Consider the following 11,695-nt stretch of genomic DNA (forward strand, 5'->3'; position numbering starts at 1 on the left):
AAGATTCCATTAGATACTAAAGAAAATAGAAATAGAACAAGAGAAGTATCTACAAATTTGAACAATAAGAAGAAAACGAATATTGTTTCAACACTCCATTTTAATACTAAATATGAAAAAGTTGACACCGATGAATTGGATTTTAATAGTTTTCCTAAGCTCGATGGTATAAAAGAATATTTAAACGGGCTTAAAAAAGGAATAGTTGATGGTTTCTTTAATATAATAGACGAAGATAGGAAAACGGAAAATAATGGTGAAATACCCAGTGTAGTTCCAAAACAAGTTTTATTTTTTAATAAATACAAAAAGAAAACTTCTGATGATGGTACCAGGGTTCATAAAGCTTTTCAAAGACATCATCATCATTATCACAATGTCGATACTTTTTAGGATAGATAAATTTTAAAATGAAACAATATGGATGAAATTAATGTTGATATAGAGTAATATTGCACCAAAACATGTAAAGTAATTATTGGTATAGTAATAGTTGCAGAAGAGCTATTCACGCTATTTATAACCTAAGTCCTAAAGAATCATTAGAGCTAATTTTAAAGAAATAATTTTTGTATTTGTTTTCTCTTAATATGTACTTGATAATGTTATGCATGTTTATAGCCAAATATTATGTAATGTTGTCAAACCTGATATTTGTCAAACTGACATCTGGTCAGCCATTGTTTTTGCGAGCCGCATACATGTAAACGTATTATTAAAGTGCATTTATAATTATTTAAGTATTTTATTAAATAAATAACATAAAATACCAACAATACAACATAAGTGATTTTTCTTGACACATGATATTCATAATACTAACACCAGGAACAAATATAAAGTTGTTGTGCCTACTACTTGGTTAAGCTGAATTAGTAAGTGTTTTGTTGGGAGATATACTTTTACAACATGATCCCAGAAAATGTTAAAACAAATGCATTACAAAATTTAAAAGAATTGTTAAAATGTGTTTACGTGGTAAAGGTACTATAACATTAACGACTTTCTTAATGATACCACAGATTTGCAATAGAGAGACCGCCGTCAAGCTATTTAAATTCCGCTAAATCGAGAAAAACAATAATTTATTTTGGCCCACTTTGATCTCAAATTCAGTGAAATATACGAGAGGTGTAGGCAAGACTGCCGAAAGTCGAAAAGATTTCTAGCACATTCTTCATCTTTTCATATTATATGTGGTTCATTATCGTCGGTCTCCGAATGGTGGAAGCGCTACTTTACATGTTATTCGTTGGTCGGCCTCATGACACCTTCCGCCCAGTCTAAAGCAATTTATGAATTGTTTACAACCATCGACAAACTTTCTTAACAATTCTAAGTTTCAATCTTTTCTTATATATCATTTCTTCCTTGTGACTATCCGATTATAGTATATACTTATTAATCCTGTTGTTGTACTTGTTGTTAATTTTTCTGCTATTTCCAATATTAATGAATTCCTATTGAATCACACTGATTAAATTTGAGAATCATATTGCTTAAGAATAATATGTAAATTCTCACAAATATAACCCAAACTTAGGAACTCCTTTAGTTCAAGCTCTATTTTTGTGCCAACATGGGAATGAGCGCAGCATGTTGAAAATAAGAAAGCAAGATGAAAAGGGTAAAAAAAAATGGAAAGGGTGAAAAAAACAATTAAGTAGCTAAAATGGTGTTGGACAGGACAAATAAGAAGCAAACAAGATAAATGGACAAAATACATTATAGAGTGGTATCCAAGATATGGAGAAAAAAAGAAAGGAAGAGAAACGATACGATGGGAACATGATTTCAAAAAGATTGCTGGACCAACATGGAGAAGAACAAGTTACGACAGGAAAATGTGGAAAGATCTGGAGGAGGCCTATGTCGGCAGACAAGCGAGCAATGATTAACATAAGATATATTATATATTAGGTGAAGTATAATTATATGAAGTATATTATTTAGTATATTAAGTTGTAGCATAAGTTAAAAATGTACGTTTTTAGTTTGCTTGCAATAAAGGCTTCATTCATTCATTCATTCAAGCCCTATTTTTAAATGTAAAATATATTATGTTATCATAAAATATTCATGATTCACGGTATAAAATGATAAAACAACTTTGTAGATATTAGTAACAGGTATTAACCTTAATTAAATACCTTCGAGAAAACTATTAACCTAATCCGATTCCAGATAATGTTGGGTTTAATTAGAATTATAACTCTAATGAACAGTAAAGTTTAAAAAATTGAATTATTTAATAGTTACACAAAATCACTTTGAAACGTGTAGGTATTTTCAGAAGAACACAACTGTACACAGAATTAAAAGTCACGATTTTTTTTTAACCGACTTCAAAAAAAAGAGGTTCTGAATTCATCGATTTTTTTTATGTTTGTTACCTCAAAACTTTCGACTGGGTGAACCGATTGTGATCACTCTTTTCGGTGTCCAGGTAGCTTTGTAACTTTATACATAGTTATAGGTGAGAGATTGAGACGCACGCGCGACGTGAGGAGACGAGAGCGGGGCTGCGGCGGGAGGATACCGATTCCAAAAATAACAATAATCATAGCTAGAGTTAGATTAATTAAGTAGATTGTCTAAGGATACGCAATTATTTTTATACTTCTTAGTGCATATTATATATTATATTGTTGTAGAATAGTGCTTTTGAATTCGGTTGTTTTTTTGTTATTTTTTTTTATTTTATGGAAGAGAGGACAAACGAACGTTAACCTAAACGTCATCTGATGTTAAGTGATCACCGCTGCCCACATTCTACTGCAACACCAGAGGAATCACAAGAGATGAATAATTAAAGTTAACTTAGCTATCGCATTAGGTCAACCTGTAATGATTGGATTAAGCTGTCTAATAAAAATAAATAATAAAAAACAAGCTTATATTGAGCTGATTTAACCTCCAATTTATTTTTTTATTTCAAATTGATAAAAAAATGAGTGAAAATTATTTTAAAAGCGAAAGTTTTAATAAATAACTTTACTAAGACTATAAAATAAAACAGTTCTCAGTTAAGTAAATGGCAAAGTCCAAGAAACACTACTCTTTCATAAATAAAAAATATTTAAAAAAAAAACAACCGAATTCAAAAACACTATTCCAAAACAATAGATATAATATGCACTAAAAATTAGTATAAAAATAATTGCGTATTTTTATACAATCTGATTAATTAATCTAATTCTAGTTACGATTATTGTTATTTTTGGAATCAGTGTACTTCCGCCGCGACCAGCTCTCGCCTCTCGCCTCCTCACGACTCAAGCACATCTCACCTATAACTATGTATGTAGTTACAAACCTATCTTGGATGACACCGACTCCATCTATCTCTGATTCCATGTATCCATTGTTATGGAATAGTGTTTTTGAAGTCGGTTGTTTTTTTGTTAATATATTTTTTATTTTTTGATTTTAAGTGAATTTGAAGTACACTAACTAACAATGTATCTAAATATGTGTAGATGTCCAAAAATTTTCAATGCAGCAATGAACATAAGCGCCTTGTTATTGGATTACAGACAGTTAGAAATTCTGCCACAGATCGCCACCCTTACTGTAAGTCGTTAAGGAGTCCTATTGATCATCATATTCGACTATGACAATTACTTGACTATAACTATGTTATGGTAGATGACTTAAATATCCGGGTAGCATTAAAAAGATTCGGTAGAGTATTATCGGCCGTTAATTTGGTCCTAAAAATTGAAGAGTTCCGTTACTTTGTCATGGAATCCGTAATCAGAACCTAACCAAACTCTCACCATACTATCTTTGAAAATCTATCCTTTCCAATAAAAAAAGAATCATCGAAATCGGTTTTCGTGATATTGAGTTATTCGTAAATTTTTCATCCACTTTGCTATACGTATGTATAGCAAATTTAAGACGATGCAATTGTTAGATCAGGACGAAATTACAATGGGACTACACGGAAAGCACCAGCATTCAAATAAAAAAAAGAATTAAAATCAAAATCGGTTCACCCAGTCGAAAGTTTTGAGGTAACAAACATAAAAAATAAACATACCAACGAATTGAGTACTTCCTCCTTTTTTGAAGTCGGTTAATAAAAATGAAAGAAAAAGTCATGAACCACATACCGCCCGGACTGTAAAGATTATATTATAAATACAATGAAGTGTAAACATCTTTAGCCACGTTGAGCACTTTTTGGTAGAGGAAAATCATATGGGTTCGCGTCGCCGACATGTTCATGACTGGCGCACACGATACATTTAAAATCATTTTTTACACAAATAAAATGCATTCTCAGACTTTTCTTTTCTATTTAGTTATAGATTATAAACATATATGTATCACTTTTTGGATGTGTGAAATCGAGTGAGTTCACGTCCCCGAAATGATTATAGCAGTGTATCTGTAGCTATGCAGCTGACGTATTGTGCAACATTAGTGCTGTGTATGTCTTTTTAGTGAAATTGAATGGATGTAAGTGAAAAGTGCGTTGTTTAAATAGTGTTTTTGTTTCATTAATATATTATTGAAAATAATAATTTAAAGGTTTTTAAACATTATAAAAATTCAAATTTTAATGGAAAACTTCTAAGTTTTCACTCTCTACAACTGTCAGTTTTATTTTCGTTTTTTTTAGCTTTCGTGGTAAAATCAAACATCCATATTCATCATATAAAAGTATGCACCCTACCGGGATTCTAACCAGGGATTATCATTATTATTATTATTCGAATCCAAAATGTAGTTTTAGTAATTTCAAATTACAAACAAAGATATAATAAAATAATATTGACACACTTTTCACACAAATTATCTTGCCCCAAGTTAAGCATATATAGCCTGAGTTATGGATTACAAGACAATGATATATTTAATACAATATACTTACTTAAACATACATATATTCATACAAATATACATAAATACATTTAAACATCCATGACTCGGAAACAAACATCCATATTCCTCATATAAATGCTTGCACCTACAGGGATTCGAATCCGGGACCTCTAGCTTAGAAGGTAGGATCACTAACCACTCGGCTATACAGGTCGTCGTAGGCTATAAGATGGCCTATTTGTCTAAAAAGATTATTTTATACAATTGTTTGCGATAAGTTTATACAGTCCCAATGAAACAAAAATAAAAAACCACTTATTTCCTATTTCCTGGCATGCACGCAGCTGACAATTTCCCCCGGTAACATCGTTCGTACCCGTGCCCCGGAGGACGAAGAGGGAATACTAAATAACCTTTACTTAAACACGTGTTCCAATTTATTTAGATAATCCCAAGCCGGTCGCTAATAAATTACTCTTGTGTTTTTGAAATTTCGACCTGTGTGAGGATGAAATAGGAGATGAAAGTTTGTATGGAAGTTCGTCATTATCGAATATCCTACTAATATTATAAATGTGAAAGTTTGTATGTCTGGATGTATGTTTGAACTTCTTTAACGCATAATCTCCTGAATAGATTTTGATGAAACTTTACAATAATATAGCTTACACACCAGAATAACAAATAGGCTATAATTTATAAAACTATAGTGTGAATTATACAAAATATAAAAGAAGGGTGTTTGTTACTAATGAATACAACTAGCGCCATCTCTTATCAACTAGCAAGAAAAAGATCAATACAATTTATATGGCAAAACAACGTTTGCCGGGTCAGCTAGTGACACCATAAACTTTGTATTTAGGCACTTGAAAATACATATGTGCTCTAGTGTTTTTAAAATTTCGACTAGGAGATGAAAGTTCGTATGGAAAATCAAACAATGTCACACTTTCATACCTAACGAATTCCGTTTTGTTTATATTTGGTACAAAAGATAGAAGGCTTAAAAGTTACAGGAGTATGTCACGAAAAAAATGCTTTTGCCATGGGCAACTCTATAGCGTACTCACGAGTATACCAGTGGGAAGCTACTTTGCACAGGATGCCGGCTAGATTATGGGTATTTCTGGCGTGAAGCAGTAATTTGTAAGCATTACTGTGTATCTGTCTGAAGGGCGCCGTAGCTAGTGAAATAACTGGGCAAATGAGACTTAACATCTTATGTGTCAAGGTGTTGAGCGCAGTTGTAGTACCGCTCAGAATTTTTGGGGTTTTTCACGGATCCTGAGTGGCACTGCTTTGTCCATTACAAAGGCGTATCATTGTTCCAATTTATTTAGATAATCCCAAGCCGGTCGCTAATAACTTATGTGCTGTTATGTATACAGTTATACATTGCGGTACCGCTTCATTTACACACAGTGTTAATTGGTATGACTGCGGCAATATATTGTATTAAAGTTAGAGAGGCTTAATTGAGGAATAATCAAAATTTAATTATCTAATCAAAACAAATCTTATAACTATATTTACAATACTACGACTACATAAAATTAAAACTATTATTACGTGGAAGCGTACCAAGAATACTGGCAGCATTACCGCGTTGGATAGCAAGGCTGATCCGTTGACCGAAATAGCTGCCAGCGCTTGGGTTTCCAGTAGCCTTATTGAGGCGCGAAGATAGTATTTTGAACATTCTCCGCGCCTCTGGATTATCATTATCACCTACAATTATCTAATTGTAGGTGATTCCTCTGGTGTTGCAAAAGAATGTAGGCGGTGGTGCTCACTTAAAATCAGGTTTTACCAGTGAGAGGCTCCTTTGCACAGGATGCCGGCTAGATTATTGCCTATTTATGCCGTAAAGCAGTAATGTGTAAACGGGCGCCGTAGCTAGTCAAATTACTGGGAAAATAATATCTTGTCTCAAAGTGACGAGCGCAGTTGTAATGACACCCAGAATTTTTGGGGTTTTCAAGAATCCTGAGTGGCACTGCATTGTAATGGGCAGGGCGTATTGATACGTATGGTAATTGTACCATCAGCTGAACGTCTTGCTCGTCTCATCCCTTATTTCCATAAAAAAATATTCAATGTGTGAATTGAAGCTTTGTATTTAAGGCATTATATTTAGAAGTAGGTGTACTTTCACCATATAGCCCTGACTTTGCACTTTCAGATTTCCATCTGTATCAGTGTCAGGTTTACACCAAGAGAAGACTGACTAAATTACTTTTTTTATGGAAAAGGAGGACAAACGAGTGTACGGGTCACCTGGTGTTCAGCCTCAAACGAAGGTCTTTTGTAGTACGTAGATGAAAGTTTCTTGAAAACTGCACTATGGAGGACTACCACACATCCAAATGGTGGGGATGTTATCCTTGTTTGTGGCGTGTCGTGCGAAGGTTGAATTCAGCGGCAGAAATCAGGTGAAACAGCTCTTCGGAATACTCCCCGTGATAAATGCGGTAGAAGACACACAACAAAGCGACGTCTCTACGGAACAAGCGACTACTTTTCCTTTCTTTATGATCAGTAGTCCGAACGTTTCTACAACTATGAGATCATGTCACTACAAGATGATATAATGATCACCGAACAAAATGGCACATATATACTGTTATATTATTAAAATTATCTTATACTTAATATGGAATGGTGAGATTTAAGTTTTCTATTTGATTGTATTATTGCATCTTTGTACTTAGCAGTAAGTATTGTTTTTAAAAAGTTGTAAATAAAGGGATTGAGAAAAATTCCCAAATAACAGATGTTTAGTTAAGATATTTTAGAAAGCGTGGGAACGTAAGTATAGTTTTGTCTCGTGGCAAAAATGTACATTATAAGTACTGAGAGTGTAAGAACGAAGTATGACTGATGCGGGGGTGAGAACCCAGGTAGTAAGTAAGATATAATTGTATGGGACTCAAACGGGCAGTTCCTACTTAACTTCGATGTACGACAGACCTCTGTCCTTTAACTCTGTCAATTTTTTATAATAAATATACTCACTTTAAATTAACCGCCCCGTGATTCCTTAAGTATAACATCTTAATAAACATTTAGTATCCTATCCAATAAATTCCGATACCACATTTGGGGGCTCGTCCAGGATTTCGGAAAATAGGAAAATTAAAGGTGTGTAATAGACGCGTCGGTGTTGTGTGAAAGTTTCGTAGAGTTAGTAAGCCATGGAAGACGTAATTAACCAGGTCGTAAGAGGTGCTGCCGCGGCGGATTTGGAAGATGACCAACTTCCGCGACTGAGAGTCCCACAGCTCAGAGAGGAGCTAAGGCGCCGGAACCTCCGTGTGACAGGTCGAAAACCAGAGTTGAACCAAGTCGAAACCGAGGCTAAGAGTTCTCCCGTTAATCCCGTTCCACCAATAGTGCAGATATTGGTGGAACGGGATCATGTAGCCGAAGATGATGAAGAAAATATTGCAGACCTTGTAGACGACGAAGAAGAAGACGACTTTGAAGACGCTTGAGCAGTCAATGTTGAGGGACTCCCAGGCAGAAGAAACCGTGATGTACGTTTTCGAAATCCTGTGAATGATGGTCGAGGACACCACAACGAAGACGACGACGATGGCGCAAAAAGTGAGCGTGCCAATCGTACTCCAGTGATTCGAAGACGTGAAGAATCATGAGTATTACTTACCTTTAAAGACGTTGAAGGTTCGTTAGAGAAATTCAGTGGGGATGACCACACAAACATCCAGCAGTTGTTGGATGATTTTGAGGAAATGGCGGAGCTTTGCAAGTGGAACGAGATCCAAAAGATTGCATACGCCAAAAGGTTATTAGACGGATCAGCAAAAATGTTCGTGAGCTATGAAAAGTGCGCGAAAAACATGGAAGAAGGTGAAAGAATCTTTGAAAGAAGAGTTCGAGGAAGCTGTCGATTGTTTGAAAATTCATCGAGAGCTGAGTAAGAGAAAGAAGAAGAGTGAGGAAAATCTGCAGCAATACGCATATAAAATGTTGCAGATTGCATCACCAGCGAAGTAAAGGTTCAAGATGTGATACAATACATAATAGAGGGTATTCCTGACGATTTCGTAAATAAAGCTGTGCTATATGGAGCTAAAGATTTTAAACAGCTTAAAGAGAAATTTGGACAGTACGAAAAAATGAAACAGGAGTTGTCCAAATCAAAAGCACGACCACGAGAGAGGAAGCTGGAGAAGATAGGACGACCACAGAGCTTCAACCAAGGAAGAAAAGGAAGTCCAGGAGGTGCCGTTTCAACTTCAAGAAAGAAGACGAGTACCAAGTGTTACAACTGCGGAGGAGAAGACCACGTGAGTGTGATGTGTCCCAAAAAAGGACAAGGGAAAAAGTGTTTTAAGTGCGGAGAATTTGGGCATATAGCCTCCGAGTGTCCACCGAAGTCGAAGGAAGTGTATTTAGTGTCGCGTCCTGCTAAGGAAAAATACCAGAAGGAAATCAAGATTAAAGACAGTAAGATTTTAGCATTAGTAGACACTGGTAGCGATTTAACGTTAATGAGTATGAAAGAGTATAAAAATCTAGGATCAGAACCTTTGTGTGACAAACAGGTATGTTTTGAAGGTTTGGGAGCTGAGATGACTGAGACCTTAGGTATGTTTACTACCAGCATGATGGCAGAAAATTATAATTTTAATGTAGATTTTCATGTTGTACCCGACACAATACTTAGACGTTCGGTTATACTAGGCACTGACTTTTTAGACCAGGTAGAACTTAGAGTTAGACGGGGCACAGTTACCCTTTTTAAATCAGACGCTGATGAAATTACAGACGACGAGACAAAGCCTCACATTTATAAAATAAACACCGTAGACGAGACGAAAGAACTTGAACTATCACACATTAAGGAGGAGCATTATCGGGAAGAAATTAAAAAGATCGTTTTAAACTATAAACCGGAAGCTACGCGTGATATTGGTATACGGGCGAAAATAATCTTGACATCAGATAAGCCAGTAGTATCACGACCGCGCCGATTGGCTCCTTCAGAGCGAAAAGAAGTAAAAGACTTGATGAATTCATGGTTGGAAGAGGGTATTATTCGTCCCTCTACTTTGGAATATGCAAGTCCGATTGTTTTGATTAAAAAGAAGGACGTTACGCTTAGAATTTGTGTAGATTATCGGAAGATAAATGCTATCATGTTAAGACCTCATTCTCCATTACCACTTATTGAAAACTCAATAGATGCTTTAGCCGAAGACGTTTGGTTTACATTAATAGATTTAAAAAACGGATTTTTCCATGTCTGGATGGACGAAGGTAGTATCAAGTATACAGCCTTTGTAACTCCTGACGGTCAGTATGAGTTTGTTAGATTACCGTTTGGTTTATGCATTGGTCCAACGGTATAAATATACTCACTTTAAATTAACCGCCCCGTGATTCCTTAATTATAACATCTTAATAAACATTTAGTATCCTATCCAATAAATTCCGATACTACATTAATATTATAAATGTGAATGTAAGTTTGTTTCTTACTCTTTCACACGTAAACACCAGAACCTATTTTGATGAAATTCAATGCAGAAATAGACTAGAGCTTGGGAAAGGACATAGGCTACATTTTATCGCGAAGAAAAGGCTTGGAGGGGTTGGAATAGGCGATGGAAGTTTGTATGGAAGTTCCTCATTATCGAATATGACACCATAAACTTTGTATTTAGGCACTTGATAATACATAAATATGTGCTCTAGTGTTTTTAAAATTTCGACTTGGAGATGAAAGTTCGTATGGAAATACAAAAAATGTCACACTTTCACACCTAACGAATTCTGTTTTGTTTATATTTGGTACAAAATATAGAATACTTAAGAGTTACAGGAGTAAATCACGAAAAAATATTTTTCACATGGGCAACTCTATCTAGCGTAGGTACTCACGAGTTGCGAAACCGCAAATCAGTATACCGGTGGCAGACTCCATTGCACAAGATGCCGGCTAGATTATGGGTACCACAACGGCGCCTATTTCTGGCGTGAAGCAGTAATGTGTAAGCATTACTATGTTTCGGTCTTAAAGGCGCCGTAGCTAGTGAAATTACTGGGCAACTGACACTTAACATCTTATGTCTCATCAAGGTGATGAGCGGAGTTGTAGTACCGCTCAGAATTTTTGGGTTTTTTCAAGAATCCTGAGCGGCACTTAATTGTAATGGGCAGGGCGTATCAATTACCATCAGCTGTTTATAATGTGTTATGCGTATTTGTATAAAGCGCAGCAGTTCTTACGCGTATGATTTGCAAAAAAAAAATTAAAATGCTCCCCAAAGTAATTATTACACACGGACAAAGTCACGGGTCATAGCTTCTTATATAAATTGCGAAGAGCCATTCAGAATTATTGGGGTTTATCAAGAATCCTGAGCGGCACTGCATTGTAATGGGCAGGGCGTATCAATTACCATCAGCTGAACATCCTGCTCGTCTCGTCCCTTATTTTCTTAAAAAAAAATCATTATGTAAAAACCAAAGAAAAATAAAAGCAATGGATGGAAAAACAAAAAAGTAATTAATAAAAGTGTATTAAAATAAGCAATTCGTTTTTGTATTAACCGCAGCAGCTTGTACGCGTATTATTTGCAAAGTATTAAAAAAAAATGTTTCCCAAAGTAATTATTACACGCGGACAAAGTTTTTTTATATAGAGGATAAACATTACGTAGTGAATTATAAGTACGGTTGTAGTATAAAACTTATAATCCTTTAAAAGGAAAAGCCAAAGAAACAAGTGAATAATCGAAAAAACCCGTTCTATACTTTCTGCGGGTACCGTGGGAGTTTCAGATAGCTGAACATAATACTTTTAGAGCGTGCTGTGAAATACTTCATAATT

This window comes from Leptidea sinapis, chromosome 37, assembly GCF_905404315.1.
Source record: "Leptidea sinapis chromosome 37, ilLepSina1.1, whole genome shotgun sequence".
Taxonomy (NCBI): Eukaryota; Metazoa; Arthropoda; class Insecta; order Lepidoptera; family Pieridae; genus Leptidea; species Leptidea sinapis.